General features: G+C 36.1%; 1 protein-coding gene across 5 annotated transcripts in view; it reads left to right on the forward strand.

Moving 5' to 3' along the window:
* The first annotated feature begins 235 nt into the window (after positions 1–235).
* Positions 236–17,533, forward strand: part of LOC144970736 (alpha-1,3-mannosyl-glycoprotein 4-beta-N-acetylglucosaminyltransferase B-like) — a 145,424-nt gene continuing 128,126 nt past the window's right edge. Inside the window, exons 1-2 of one of the 5 annotated variants that reach the window (XM_078910699.1) lie at positions 236–579; positions 1,051–1,103. The gene's annotated coding sequence lies outside the window, so the exon portion shown is untranslated. Of the gene's footprint in view, positions 580–1,030; positions 1,104–13,225; positions 13,638–17,533 lie in introns of those variants that run through there. The other 4 variants (XM_078910697.1, XM_078910700.1, XM_078910701.1 and 1 more) reach the window with 4 other exon arrangements.

Below are 17,533 nucleotides of genomic sequence, written 5' to 3' on the forward strand. Positions count from 1 at the left end.
GCCATTACGAAAAGATTACAGAATTAAGCATAATTTTCTCCAATCTAGCTATGAAGAATCCTGACAATAAAGTTCAACGTTTAAAGTACAAAAATACCAAACATTTGTATAAATAATTTCGGTTCTTATCTTTCCCGTCTTTCCTCCCTCCCCCCCCCCCCCACCCCCCCAAAAAAAATAAAAAAAAAATAAAAAAATAAATTCCAACTTTGGCATTTTTACATAAAATTTATTTGGCCACCGTGAACTAAAACCTGATTCTAATTCTAACGTCCTCTTAGGAGCAAATCGATTGATTTTTTTACTTTCTGGTCTATTTGTTTACAATGCAAACCCGTTACTCTGTTTGATCATGATGATTTCTTTGTTTGACTATAGATCGAAGTTGACAATTGTAAGTTTTTGAAATTTGTGCTTGCTGTGCTTTGAAGAACAAAATAATAATGAGTCGTCAACAAGAGTCAGGCTCGGGCTAAGGTCCGGTCTAGAGTCAGAGTCAGAGAGTCACAACTGACTGTGTTATTAGTGAACAGTGAACGTTTATGAGTCGAGTTGAAGTTGAAGTTGCTTTACAATCTGGTTGGTGAATCAAGTCATTCTCATTCATTATTGGGTATAAAAAAGGAAAGAAAAAAACCCACAGAATCTGAGTCAGATAGCTGTCGATGTTTGTTTGAAAACATTTTCATTTTTTATCATTATCATTATCATCATCATTGTAATTGTATGGAATTAGGGGAATATTCTATGGTGGACATTCAGCTCAGCTGAACAAATTTTAACTCTAGACGTCTAGATAAAAGCAAAACAGTAAAAGAGACTGAGAGTCACTGATTAAAAAAATAGAACAAAAAAAAAAAAGAGAAAAGAAGTCAAGATACAACACTCATTTGATTGTAGATGGGTGTGACACACTTTGAGTGTGATGATAATATTCTCCGACCAGTGAGTGAGATAAGTCTATAGAATTATTGAGTTTATCGTCTGATTCTGATAAATTAAAATTAAAACGTAATCTTCTCATTACCAGGATTTCCCCATTCATTTCAGGAGTTACACAATGCGGATATTTAAATGACAATTACACTGGCAGCACTCAAAAGGTAAGATTATAATCATAATTTATTTTAAAATGCTGGAAAGAATGTCTTAGTCTTAGTAGTAGACTCATGAGTAGAATAGATGGCCATAGTCATAAGTTCACTGCAAAGTGAGCAAGGTAGAGCAAGATGACTTGCTCAAGGCCACAGAATGAGAAGAGTCGTGGAACTCTATACCTATCGGGTGTGCAAAAACCATAATGCTGAGCCTTAATAATGCGGGAGTCTTTCCACAAGTTCCAAGCACTGAAAGGCAAAAGTCTTATTGGAAAAAAATACAAAAAAGAACCCCCCCCCCCCATCCCACATCCTTTATTATTGATATCAATAATATAATAATTAATAATTTAAAAATAATAATAGATAAAATTAAATAACAGAAGCCAATGCGAGGAACTTGCGGAAAAACAGTCCACAATGCCTCCTAAATCAATTTCAATAAATGGTTTTATGAATTATTAGAATGGTTATAATTTTAATGACACTAGAATACCAAAATGCAAATCATCCCAATGAAGCCAATTGTGAATTAATGTTTATGTTTATTGGACATGGACAAGGAATTTGTCCGAGTGATGATGTGCATCAGATATTTCCTTACTAAGTGGGGGAAAAAATGCACTAAGCTGTCTCATTGTTGGGGTATGTGACGGGTATAATTTTAAAAATCCTGTCGGATGTCATTTAAAGTGGGTTGCATCATAGGTTTCGTTTACATAGATAGACTTCTCAAGACTATGATTATGGTATCTTATCTTGAATACTGTACAGAGCTGTCCATCCGCTGAAGTACTTAGTAGATATTTTGATAAATATAGAATTAAATTTGCTGTAGATTTCAATCCCATACTGACATCAATTTATTCTAAATCTATAATTTCAACAAACATTTTTATAAGTCAGGGAAAAGCCAGTAGGTACACCATTGATTAACAAGTATTTTACACTATGATGACCATGTCTCAGGGTGCATTTGTCATCATCAGTAGTTCCTTAAGCGCCATAAGGCCCATGGAGCATCGAATGGGCAGTAGCAAATTCTTGTTACCCTTTGAATAGGGTGCAAATTTATCACAAAGTATTTTCTGCCCGATCTAGCAGACACAGCAATCACAGCTGAGTGAATGGGTGGGGGGGGGGGGGAGGGGGGGGGGGAGGAAGACAAGGAAACAAACCAAACTTGTCTGTACTAAGAATCAAAGCAGGCCCCATTGCTATTGAGATGAATGCCCAAGCTTACCTCTTTGTCTGAGGGTAGTAGTAGTAATGGTTTTAGTATTAAACAGGTACCAAGTGTTACTCATCACTGAGGTAATTAGTGATCATTTCCATCTATACAGTAACTTTTATCTCAAAGCGGAGGCCTGATAGTTCAGTTGGTAGAGCACTCGCTTCAAATGCAAAAGGATCCCGGGTGAAGTTGAGATTTCTTTCTTTCCACTCAGATGTGATTGGATTGTTTGTTGGGTCTGTTAGATCTGGTTGAAAGTATTTGTGATAGACTAGCGTCTTATATCCAACCAGAGTAGCAAGCAGTTGCTATTGTCCATTTCATGCTGTAGATAATGGAATAAATCCGACTCCATGGACCTAATGGCTCTGAAAAACTACTTTTATCCCAAAGCTCTTAGTATTAGAAGACATAAATTACCAACTTCAGTGATTGAAATTAATTTGCGCATGGTATGTATGAAAGTCACAACTCTGGACATAGTGGTAATGATAGCAGGGCTGAGAATCTTCCGCCTAAAGGCGGATTTCCGCCTAAACGGTGTTTTATCTCCGCCCATCACCATCACAATTCCGCCTTTTAAAAAGACTCACCACGACCACTACATCAACATCCCTATCACCATTACTACTTCAACCACCACCACATCATCATCTCTACCACCACCACCATCACTACTACAACTACCACCACATCATCATTCCTACCTATCACCATTAATACTACAACCACCCCCATCATCATCCCTACCACCACCACCATCCAGGATTTTTCTGAAATTTTCAGCTGTTTTTGCAGTGTCAAACATTTTCGGCTAAGAGGTAGTTTAGCTGAAAAATTACCATTTTTTGACACCTCTGCTCAGCTGCATGATTTTTGATGACATTCCCATGCCCATGACATTAGTCTAGACACATTGGTGCCAAATGTGAATAGTGGTACAATACCCATGACGGCCTTGGATGAAAAGATGATCAAAAGGGAAGGGGATGGAGCAAAATGGGTGTCAATATTTTTGTACCATTTAGCTTTGTACTCCTTTTTTTTTGTTTGTTTGTTTGTTTGTTTGTTCTGAATTCAATTGAATTCATTACAACTTATCTCTAATTACTAATTAAAACAAAAATCAGAGTGGTCTCTCTATCTATCTATCTATCTATCTATCTATCTATCTATCTATCTATCTATCTATCTATCTATCTATCTATCTCTCACTCTCTTTCTTTCTTTCTTTTCCATATTTTATTTCTCAGCTAACCTTCTAACTTCACATTATTATATTTATAGATATCACTTTGTAATAGAGAGAAAATGCAACAGTAAGTTTGGCTGATCGATTTAAGTAATAATTTTTTTAAAGGCTTGATTTAAATTCGCTCATTTGATGGAATATGTTTTGCAATTGATTAAAGATTCTTATTCATAAGCTGCATAACCACAAGGTTGCAGTAATACACACAAACTAGCTGTGTTTGTAATATAAAAAAATACCTCCTTTAGGCCAAAAGTTTATTATAATCTCTTGATATAGTGGGAAGCATTATAGAGCTCTAAAATGTTAAATTGGAAATGACAATTTTAAAAATTATATTTACAAAAAATCAGTTTATATCTTGTGATCAGAATAGAAGTGTTTTAGAAGTTAGTAATATATTACGTAATATTAAGTAACAATGAATAGCTATGTTATTTTTTGCATTAGATTTGGGCTTGACAGACGGGCCGATAGATTTTCCTCCTTTTTTACAAATTATCATTATCATCACTGATCCCTACCACCACTACTACAACAACCACCACCACATCATCATTCCTACTACCAATACAACCACATCCTCCGCCACCACATCATCCCTACTATCACTACTACCACCACATGATCCCTTCCACAACTATTACAACCACCACCACACGATCATTCCCAACACCTCTACAACTACAACCACCATATCATCATCCTTATCACGACCCTACTACAACCACCACTGCATCATCATCCCTATCGCTACCTTTCTTAACTGCAACTACAATATATTGTAATTACACTTTCAACTTTTGAAATTCCTCCAAGTGGTGTCAGAAATTATTGCGAGACGCATTTTGGATTGCATCTCAGTAGATTTTAATGAAATTCAAATTTATACGTTATCGTCGCATAGATGGGTCTTGAACTATTCGCTGAAAAATTTCCTCCATTTTCGTGACCAGTCATTCTCACTCCTGAACCGCCCAATAATATGTTCTGTTTCTATATGCATCTTCTAGCCCCACACGAACTTTACTGTTCTTTTTATATGCTTCAAATTTAGTTTCAGATTTAATCATATACAATTTCCCCATTTTACTTTGGCATTTTGCTTTCGCACATGTGTAGTTATGCTTTGTGTCTGAATTGTAATGAAACACCACCATATCCAATTGTATGAGTGTTTCAATTCCAAAAGATTCATCACACAAAACTGGGATATTTTTTCTTGGAGTATTATGAAAATTGAGATGAATGGGAATTATTAGCCCTTGGTGGTTTGATTTTCACTAGACCATAACCTGGAACACAACTGCCAGAGATATCACTGTATTCTATACTGTTAAACATATTTGAATGAATCATGCATTCTTTTATACAGGCCAGCAGTGTCCTTGTGACCCAGCTCTTGTCTTCGATTTGTTTTAGTATTAAATCACCTTTAGAATTGTCCATGTAATCCCAAACTGTAGAAATTCATTTCTTTCCATGAATGAATGTCAAACTGAAAAGAGTCAAAATTATGACGGCTTGTTTCTGAGTAGACATTTTGGTGAATTAAATCTCAGCTATGATGATACATCTAGAAATGCACAGTGTCATTGAGTCTGTCACTTCCGAAGAAAGATTACAATTGCATGCGTATCAAAATGGAATTAGTAGAGATGAGATAAGTTTTCCAAGGGTTTTTTTCTTTCTCCTGTCATTTCTAGGTTTCTTTTTATATTATGTAGATATAGTATTTATATATGATGATATGAAGAGCAGGCTTTCAAAACCTGCTAAGGCACATTCTTGCAGAAAATGGGGTGATGCTTTCTTGCCATGCTTTGGACTCCTTGGAATCATCCAGGGAAATCTGCACTTTTACAGCACTCAGGGTACTCTTTAATATAGGGAGAGAAGACAGGTATTTTCCTCTCTTAGCTCATTAAATAAATGGCATAAAATTGCAGTTTTGTCTGAATGATGAAAAAGTGAATACTTAGAAGGTATTGAAAGGCTCATATGATATTATACAGCTATTCAATATTCTATTGTTGCTGCTGTGTAGCTGTATAGTAAAGTCTTAAGTTTTGGACTCGCTACACAATGTTATTATGGGCTCATTGATGTTATGGACATATCAAAAAATGACGCAAAGTATTGTCCATTACAACAATGTTAAACCAGGCCCATAATTGTGTTGGGATGTCAGACCTGCATATATTGCTCAAGACTCATTTGGCCTTATTTTTCTAATTGAGAGGTTTTTCTATGATCCCTTAAGCTTAATGTTTTTAGGTATGCTTTTAATTGTTTTGGTTTGTCTTTGTTTTGAAAGCTTGATTCTTCACAAAAGAGCTCCATCAAAGCCAAATAGACAATTTGTGTGTGTGTGTGTGTGTGTGTGGGGGGGGGGGGGGGCGGATTGGTTTATTTGGTGTTCAACTGACCGTAGCCATTTCTTGCTATGCTTTGGATACGACTAAGTCTTTTGCAGAGCACTTTCCAACCCAGCTACTCAATCACAGCTGGGTGAACAGAGGAAGATGTGTGCAAAATGCTTTATTTATCTCAGGTCATCAAGCGCCGCAGTTCAGTAATGGGCACTGGATTATTATTATTATTATTATTATTATTATTATTATTATTATTATTATTATTATTATTATTATTATTATTATTATTATTTAGTATTATTATTATTTTTATTAGTCGTCTCCCCACTGTCGTCCATGTCCCAAAAGCCTATATCTGAGCAATTTTACTAGTCATAAAATACGAGTCAGCTGTTGTGCGCCCATTATTATTCAGGAGTACGTTATGAGAGTATCTGTCACCATCAAGATCCTCATAGATCTATTTGATGAAGAATTTGCATAATCCCCCCCCCCCCCCCTCTCTCTCTCTCTGTTGATCTCTCTCCCCCTCCCCACCCCCCCCCCCTCTCTCTCTCTCTTTCTCTCTCTCTCTCTCTCTCTCTCTCTCTCTCTCTCTCTCTCTCTTTTCTAACCCCCCGCCATCTAAATTGGGATGATAGCCCTGAAAGACTCCCAAGGAAGCCATTGTTGAATTATGACCCCAGCTAGATTCTAACGCGTTGATCTATAGGCATCAATCAAAAATGCATGTCCATCGGTACCATCGACCATATTATTTGAAGCGCGCATTCGAACTCTCATTAAGATATTAATGCGTTCTCTTGTGTTGACTATAACGTCCATAAAAGTGGTTTGCAAAGAGGGTGATTGTGGTGAACACTTATATTTATTATTCACGACTATATTATGTGAGACCTATCGTCTATAGACCGGTATCATGCCGATGTGAACCACATGCCTTCCCTCCCCCGCCCCATCCTCCTCCAAAAATAATTTTAAAATGCGATTTTAAAACAGAAAAGACTGTATCTAAGCAGTATTATGTCCGGGTGGACAAGGTGTAGGAAATTGTATTTATAAGATAAGATAAGATGAACTTTATATTTATCCACTTCTGGAAATTTACATTGGATATTGAATTGCCATAGACTAATGGATGTCTGAAAATAATAGGTCAAATAAATAGTAAAAAAGGAAATACAATGACATGGAAGTAAACCAACAAATAGCTTAACCGAACTAAACACATGAAAAAATCTGTCATACGTCAGGGACGGAGCTCTATTGGTTGATTTGGTGCCATGCACTGCTTCTTCTTTCATGTTTAGAAATAAAAACAGCATAATTTTTTTAAATTAAGGAAAATGTATCGGTCCATCAGGCAAACTTAAGCACAAATACAAAAATTACATTTACAAAGTGGTAGTTACGTAATGTTATACAATATACTTCTTTTGAAAATGTTAATGAATTGTCCTTTCCCGAAAAATAATTTTAAGGGCTCACAATATTAATCATACCGCTATTTACATCAAGAGATGATAAACGTTTGGTCTAACGACTAGTCGATTAATCGTGTGTATGCGTGTGTGTGTTAGTGTGTGTTTGTGTGTGTGTGTGAGAGAGAGAGAGAGAGAGAGAGAGAGAGAGAGAGAGAGAGAGAGAGAGAAGGGGGAGAATTTTTTCCTTTTTTAATAAGCACATTTTCTAATTAATGCTATTCATTTATGTAAAATACTCACATTTGCCCGCCGGATGAAACATGCCAGCATACAAAACAACGCGTTGCCTTAAACGTATATATTTTGAGTGAGGTGGGTTAAAGGTCATGTGTGAACGTATATTATAGTACGACGTGATGATAGTGTATGTAATGCAAAATAGACCAGCGTGAGAAGTTGTTCAGTTATTTGACTCGTGTTATCATTGTAAGTACCGTGATTTCCCGTCACTCTGTTACTGCCTTTTTCATACTGTTAGCTATTCTTAAGTTATTCTTTACCCTCAAACCGTAGACTCCCAGCATATAGGGCAGAAAAGTCGTGCAAAGTTGCCAATTTTCCGTATATTTACGGATTCAGTATGTTATCTCAGTATATTTTCCAGTCACCTGCTAAACGGGGAAAAAAAAACAGTACATAATGTTTCTCTACTGGAGTTCAGTACTCGGAAAGGGGTCTATCAATGTGTTTGTGTAAGAAAGTTAAGTAAATTTTTGCCTCCTGCATGGCTAACCTGGTCGTGACGTTTTGCCTACTTTTCCGGTTCCAGAGAGTGTGTGAAATATATATGACCATGCGATTGTGAAGAATTATTCTGTTCATGGTGATCCTTGGATCACTGGTGTTGTTACCAACTAAACAGGGTCTTACAATATCCAGACCGAGAATCATGGTATTGTTGAGGTTGCGAGATCTCGTGGATTCGAACACAACCCAACCATGAACCTTTCAGCATGCAAGCACACCTCCATAGAAGGATTCGAACGCAAGCAATGACATGAACGGTTCACCGTCCCAAGACCCAATCACTATCTAAGAGGGAGGAAAACGATATGAGTTTACCAAGCAGGTATTGTGGAGATGATTTCCAATCACAACCAAGAAGATCTGATCTCTTAAGAAAAGCGTTATTTATTTGACTGTCAACTTGAACTTGTAATCCTTTTATTCTTGTTGACGCATTCATTACGTCATTGATTCATTAATTCAGTGGTTCATTGATTCACTGATTCAATGGTCATTGACTAATTTTTGTTTAAAATATTGACTATATACCGTATTCGTATTCATTATCCGTGTCATTTTCAATGTTATGTTTAGTCGGAAGGACAGTTATTGTGATGTGTATAATTTTCATTTTTTTCATAATTTGACATTCAATTTCTTTCTCATTGTTTTGTTTCTACAATTTATAATGTAAACATGTTTCTTAGTTTTAGTTTTGGTATCATATTGCACACTTCATATTTCTTTTAAGTTAAGATTAATTAACCTGACAGAGACTTTGTTAACTTAAGGGGGGTGGGAGTGTAATGTATCCAAGCTTCATATGATATTATGTCAAAAGACAATTGTGATATTAGATCGTTGTAACCTATCTCTGGTGGAGGGTTCGAAGGAGGGCTTTTGGTCGGTTATTACAATGTTTATGTAACCAGCCCTTTAAAGGACTAATAGGTTACAAATTGAATCATGAGATGGCTTAACTATTTTAGTAGCAGGTTGTATAGGCAGATTATCAGGATTACGGGACGTAAAAGAGCGAGGATGGACGATCTTCCTTGACGTCCAGAATATATATATATATATATATATATATATATATATATATATATATATATATATATATATATATATATATATATATATATATATTATATATATATATAACTTGCATAACGTTCGAACCAATTGCCCTATCATATTAATTGCGGAAATCAAGTCTTAGAATCATAGTAACTTTCCATAACACGTAACATATTTGCTCTATTGTGATTTGAAAAATCGGTTTGGAGTAGCGAGTATTAGAATTTTTCGATGTCCTGTAAAATATCCTTAAAGCGATCCTTGTTTTAGGGTCGCATGATCTTACGTATGTCTTACGTCCATTAGTTTAAAGATTATCGTTATCATCATCGGTATTCTCCCCCTCCTCCTTCTCCTCCTCCCTCCTCCTCCTCCTCCTCCTCCTCCTCCTCCTTCTCCTCCTCCTCCTCCTCCTCCTCCTCCTCCTCTTCTTCTTCTTCTTCTTCTTCTTCTTCTTCTTCTTCTTCTTCTTCTTCTTCTTCTTCTTCTTCTTCTTCTTCTTCTTCTTCTTCTTCTTCTTCTTAACATATATTATTATTATTATTATTATTATTATTATTATATTATTATTATTATTATTATTATTATTATTATTATTATTATTATTATTATTATTATTATTTATTATTTTATTATTATTATTATTATTATTATTTATTATTATTATTATTATTATTATTATTATTATTATTATTATTATTATTATTATTATTATTATTATTATTATTATTTTATTATTATTATTATTATTATTTATATTATTAATATATTATTGTTATTATTTTTTTTTGTCTTGTTGCTAAACACTATAAATTGCAATCATTATATATTATATATCATCATCATCATCATCATCATCATCATCATCATCACCAGACATACTTACATACTCTCTATTCATAGCGTCTTTCCCATTAAATAACTTCTTGAAAAACGTAAGACCTAGTTTCGAGATTTGTGAGGAGGTCAGCAAAATACAAATGGGTTGTTGTGACCCCGTTGTTGATTTATGAATAGAATTAGGAGTTGAACCACACACATACACAGACAGACACACACACACACACACACACACACACACACACACACACACGCTGACGGACTGTTATAGATGGAACGAAGTTGGCGTCACTCAAGTCTTTATTATTGTTTTTAGCCAGCCATTGTTTTAAGTAGTTCTTACTAAAATGTATTAATTAAGACTCTAAACGTTCAAGGTTTGACTTAAACTTAGTTTTGCGTGTTGGTACGTTATTTCCGGCTGGCAAAATGTTCTGAGCTTTTTGGCTTAGCCCAAAACATCAATAGAAGGAACGAAATTGATGTCACTCAGGTATTTGTTATTGTTTTTTAGTCAGTCTTTTTCATAAGTAGTTCTGACTAAAGTGTATCAATCAGACTGTAAAATTTTACGGTTTGACATAGTTTTTTTTTGTATAGGTACGTTATATATGGTTGGTGGATGTTGTTAGTATTTTAACTAAGAGCACGTCATCAATAGATGCAAGGCTCTGTGTATTGTCAAATGTTTCTGATCTGGTTGGTTGAAATGAATGAGAACAAATCACCCAACTGGCGCTCTGAAAGAGCTGGGTGACTTCAACCGTCGCCATCGTTAACTTATAGCCTGACACTCTCTAAGACTTACAGTTTGACGTCATTTCTTTAGGTTTGTGTAGCGTCTGTTGAGTTGTCGTGAGTAGAGCTCAAGGAAACACGTTATTTCATTGGTTGAACTATTGAATACAACTCACGGTTTGTTTTCTTTTGTGGCCAAAGACTTATCTTTTGACGTCATTTTTTTGGTCAGTGACGTCAGGCTATAAGTTTACGATCGTTACGCTTCTACTCCATTTTCTTCCTTTTTACTGGCGCTGATATAACCTAAATGTGTTGCAAGCGCCGTAAAACCCTTAAAAACAAACAAAAACAGCTTCTACTCTATTCGTTCCATAGAAGGATTGACGGTGACGTTACTCAGCTCTGTGTTGTTGTTTAAAAAAAAAAAGATTTTAAAGACCTCCAGTTGGATGATTGAGTTATCACTAAGATGTCAATCAGACTTGATGCTATGCGTTTAGGTAAAATACTCACAACATCCGCCAGTCGGATAAACGTACCGACACACAAACTATGTGTAACGTTGAATGCTTACAGTCTGATTGATGTAATTTGATGAGAACTTATCACTAAAATGGCTGTCCAAAAACAATAGCAAAGAGCTGAGTGGCGTCAATTTCCTTCCCTCTATAAGCGTTAAAGTGTTAGTTTTGCGCATTTTGGTACGTTTCATTTCACCCGTCATTATACCGCTTCGGGGCGATAGATCTCAGTCATATTAGGAAGTTAACGATTTCGTTGCCAATCTACAGCGATCGACCAACGACGTGGAAGCAAATGGAGATCTGTCCTCGGGGTCCAAGGACATATCTTCTACGATCGTTGGTGGTTGGGAACGTAGACGTTAACTTGCTAATACGTGGTCGACCGAACTGTCTTGTATTTTGTCGGAATTAACTTGATATGCAGAAAATTGGAGTTTAAAGCCAGACTCATAAGAACAAAGGAATTTTGAAGAATTTTGAAATTTAAGACTGTGACTCAGTGGCTTAGCGATACGGTATCTCCCGCTGTCATAAAAGTCAAGCGATATTAAGCGTGGTCAGTTGGTGACAGTGCGTGATCGTGGAAAATCTTGGTCTCAATTTTACGTCCTTGGGTTAGGCAGTTAACACGTATTGTTCCACTCTACCCAGGTGTGAATCAGTATCTGGCTTTAGACAATGTTGGATATTGTTTTTACGAAAAAGACGTCCACCAGGTGACTGGTATTGTGTGAAATTTAAATATGCTTACATATGGCTTACTGGGTGGAGGGAAGGAAGGGGGAGGGGGGATTAATGAAACATTGTGAAGCGCATTGAGCATGGCAGATCTGTGGAAATGCACCATGTAAATATTTATATTTAACAGACAGTATATACTTATCAATAAAGGCATCATTTATTTAAACTCAAATTCTCCTTCGAATTAAGCTTTCTTTTTAATGACATGCAACTGATCCATCCCCTGCATAACAGATAGAGTATTAGGTCAATGGGGTACATACTCTCAGAGTGAAAACTCTTGCGTTATTCTTACAACCAGGTTCCCATTCACACTTGAGTAGAAGAGTTTACACTCGCGCCTTTTATAGGAGTATGAGTATTAACGTGGTAATCGGGCGGCGGTGACCAATAATAGAGATAGAGATATATATATTGTTTTCTTTTTCTTTCTTTTTTTTTTTTTTCTTCCAACGTTGTTGTTCATCTTAAGCAGGATATGTGTGTAGAATAAGAGTAGGGCAGAGCGAACCCAACGCTCGTGACTCGAGTGGCCTATACCGAGGTAGTCATTCACGCCTGGGTGGATGACTTTACAAACAATCACCCCCTTTCACTGGTGTCGAATCGAACCGTAGATCAAATTATATGAATATGACAGCGACTTCTTATAGTAGACGATGGAATATGGTAATCAAGTTGCACACAACGGCAGCGGTGACAAATGAATGATAGAGATCACAGCGATACATTAATTTACGTATAGATGAATGCGCTTGGCCAAGGAGTTCACAACATTGCCATCCGGAAGTGTAACGGACCAACACACAAACTCTGTGTAACCATGAACTTTTATAGTCTGGTTAATACAGTTTAGTGAGAACAACTCCCAAACGCGGATGGCAAAAACAATAACAAAGGCCTGAGTAACGTCATCTGCATACTATCTATAATTTCTTTTCTTTTCCAAGTTCTTGTTGCTAAGTTAAGGGCAGGGTGTTGTGTAGAATAAGCGAGAGGGCAGGGCGGTGTTTGTCTCTAGTCTCTAGCCCTCCAACATGTCCTCGTTCGCGATTCGGGTATGTGGCGAGAAATCTCTCTTTACCACACCCTCCCTATCTCTCCTCTAATTTTCACCCCCCACCCTCTCTCACTCCGCACTCTCGATACTAATCAGATCGTTTGATTGCTTGAACGATTTTCATTTAATTTCTTTCTCTCTTGGATTTTACATTTCTACTTTTTTATTTTATTGTCATTGGAATGAGACAGGATAGCTACAGCCTTGCTGTCGTGGTCGTCTGTTCGTTCGGAGGTTCGTGTTGTGGGATGCGGCTCACTGATTGTTGTTGAATATTGCACGAGTTTGCTTGCACGGCGTGTATTCAAATGATTTGTGTAATTCAGTGAGAGCGAGTTCATTCGATCCGAAGCCGTTGTATCCTGTTGAGAAATCAATCATATTTATAGCGAGTTGTGGCAGCTACTATTGTTAATTGGAGCTGATCTATTGTTTCTCTCAGTGTTTATTGTGGATGTTTACGATTTTTCTGATATAATCAAGGTATGAAGAAATATATTTTAAAATATTTTTCTAATTTTGGGGGGAAATGTGATTGTGTTGTTACTTATTATTATTGTTATTATTATTATTATTATTATTATTATTATTATTATTATTATTATTATTATTATTATTATTATTATTATTATATTATTATTATATTATTATTATTATTATTATTATAATTATTGTTGTTAATGTTATTATTGTTATAATAATTAATAATAATAATAATAATAATAATAATAATAATAATAATAATATAATTATATATAATAATAATATAATAATATATAATAATTATAATAATAATAAATAATATAATAATAATAATAATAATATAATAATAATAATAATAATAATAATAATAATTAATAATAATAATTATTATATATATTATTATTATTATTTTAAATTATTATTATTATTATTATTATTATTATTATTATTATTATTATTACTATTATTATTATTATTATTATTATTATTATTATTATATTATTATTATTATTATTATTATTATTATTATTATTATTATTATTCAAGGCTGAGAATCTTCCGCCTAAATAGTGGTTTATCTCCGCCCATCACCATCACTATTCCGCCTTTTAAAAAGACTCACAGCAACCACTACATCAACATCCCTATCACCACTACTTTTACAACCACCACCTGTACTACAACAACCATCACATCATCATTCCTATCACCATTACCACTACAACCACCACCACATCATCATCCCTACCACCACCACATCATCATCCCCACCACCACTACTACTGCCTACAACCACCACCACATCATCATCCCTACCACCACCACCACCACTACAGCTACAACCACTACTACTACAACCACCACCACATCATCATTCCTACTACCAATACAACTACATCCTCCACCACCACATCATCCCAACATTCGCTACTACAACCACCCCACCCCACATCATCCCTTCCACAACTATTACAACCACCACCACACCATCATTCCCAACACCTCTACAGCTACAACCACCATATCATTATCCTTATCACGACCCTTCTACAACCACCATCACATCATCATCCCTACCGCCATCTTTTCTTACTACTACTACAATATGTTGTGATTACACTTTCAACTTTTGACATTCCTCAAAGTGGTGTCAGAAATTATTGCGAGACACATTTTTGATTGCATCTCAGTAAATTTTTAATGAAATTCAAATTTATACGTTATCGTCGCATAGATAGGTCTTGAACTCCATTTTTGTGACCAGTCATTCTCACCCCTCAACCATCATGACATCATCACCATCTCTACCACAACTACCACCACTACGACAGCAACTATCACATCATCATCAGCAACACCATCTCCACAACCATATCATCACTGCCCTCATTGTAATCAGTACCACCTCTAGTGCAAGCACCACTATCACTATCACATCATCTTCCTGGTGGGATCTTTTGACTTGCTTTCTGTACTCATCACTACATTCACTTTGAGCTCTCTCTCTCTCTCTCTCTCTCTCTCTCTCTCTCTCTCTCTCTCTCTCTCTCTCTCTCTCTCTCTCTCACCACACACACACACCACACAAATCAATAAAGTTCACTCATTCTTAAGTCTCGTTAATTTTTCACTTTCATCTATCTGTACTCATCACTACATTCACTTTGAGCTCTCTCTCTCTCTCTCTCTCTCTCTCTCTCTCTCTCACTCTCACTCTCTCTGTCTCTCTCACACACACACACACACACACACACACACACAACTGGGTGGGGTTCCTGACCTCCCAGAGTGGGCAAGGGGGTACATACTATGTCTTCTATCCCCTTATATCTGTTTTCCAACATGCTTTCTGTCTTTGTCTTGGAATGAGATTACTTGGTTTTGTCCTGGCCCTGGCCAGAGTCCTAACTGGAAGGGAAACAGTCAAATGCACAGTTATTGTTTTGGGAGATGATATTTTTTTCCTTGTAAATCAACTCTCTGTTATGTATTATTATATTTGTTATTTTGAAAGTATAATGTAAGCATTTGAGTGTATTCCTCTTTGTGTCCGGATGAGACTTATAGGTGATCTCAAACTAATTACATTGGTGGTATGCTCTTGGAATCTACATCTGATCCCTTTTTGTTCCCTTCCCCTATGTCTTACTTTTTCTTGGGTGCTTTAATTGTAATTCTAGAACTTTTTACTATCCTATTTTCATCCTTTTTACTGGCGTTGATATGACCTAAATGTGTTGCAAGAGCCGTAAACCATTAAAAACAAACAAACAAAACACACACACACACAAACACACACTATCTTTCCTTCTGTCAGACAAACATAAATCTATAAAGTGGATCATATTCTTTTCACATCAGCCATCATTATCTCTTTTCACCTTCAAGTATGCACCTTATCACCACCACCACCACCACACATCCATCATCATCATCATCATCATCATCATCATCATCATCATCATCATCATCATCATCATCATCATCATCATCATCACTGCCACTACTACTACAACCACCACCATCGCCACACCATCATTTCATGAAGCACCACCATTACTACAACCACCTCCACCACATCATCATCATCACCATCATTGCCAACACCACTGCATCATCACAACACTAAACAATCACTACCACATCCTTACCACCACTACTACAACCTCCTCCAACACAACAACATCTCCACCATCACTTCTGCAACCACCACAACCACATACATTATCATTACTGCCACCACTACAACAGCCGCCATCATATCATTATTACCACCACACCTACCATTCCTTTTAATATTTTATTCGTCATAAATTGGTTTTGGAACTTTACTTGATTTGAAACAAGAGTATTAGGATGATTATTATCTCAATAGATTATATTTTGTTTGCAGAAATTCCTGTTTAAGCATTGAAATTGTTCGGAATTGTTTCTGAAATTTACGTGAGCCAAATTTTAAGTTGGCATCTCTGGTCAACTTGAAACAAGGGATGTGGCCATTAGTGAATCTGTGAATACCGGAGATGTATGTGGCGACTACCAATACTACTACAACCATCATCACATCATCATCCTTACCACAACTACTACAACCACCACCACATCATTATCCCTACCACTACCATTACTACAACCACCATGTTATAATTACACTTTCAGTTTTTGAAATTCCTCCGAGTGATGTCAGAAATTGCTGGGAGACACATTTTGGATTGCATCACAATAACTTCTTGATCTAGCGCTGAAAAATTTCCTCCTTTTTAGTAACCAGTCATTCTCACCCCTGATTATTGTTGTTATTATTATTGTTGCGGAGTTGTCGTACCAGTAAGGTCGCGGGTTCAAGCCCCCACCGCCGCCGCGAAATTTTTATTCTCTATTGTCTTCTGGCACTTTCCTACTCACTTCATTACTTGTTATCAACATAAGTGCCTGCTCCACTCACTTTTCTGAATTTGTTGTTGTTGTTGTTGTTGTTGTTGTTATTATTATTGCCTTTCATTATATCGCTATCGCCATCATCATAATTATCATTAGTATTATACGTGTATTATTAGATTTCTCGAGATGCAACTGTCCAAATTGATGTCGTTACCGATAACAACAATTATGACGCGGTGAAGAGAAATAGATGTTGCATAACTTTATATCGACTCTTTCTTATTTGCCACGTATTATAATAGGTACACGATTCATATGCATACAATAAAACATTATCTGTCAGACATTGTCAACTTGTATGCGTTTAGTTCATAGGTGAAAAACAAACAAGGTTACACCCTAGAAATAGGAGCGTTAACTAACCTATTTCCAAGGTTTCACTGTGCCTCAAAATTGATATATTCATACGCTTGTATGAGTATTAGTGCTGGGATTACCCGCCCAAATCATTACCC

This window comes from Berghia stephanieae, chromosome 4 (genome assembly GCF_034508935.2).
Source record: "Berghia stephanieae isolate SIO BIC M18660-M18661 chromosome 4, UCSD_Bste_1.3, whole genome shotgun sequence".
NCBI lineage: Eukaryota > Metazoa > Mollusca > Gastropoda > Nudibranchia > Aeolidiidae > Berghia > Berghia stephanieae.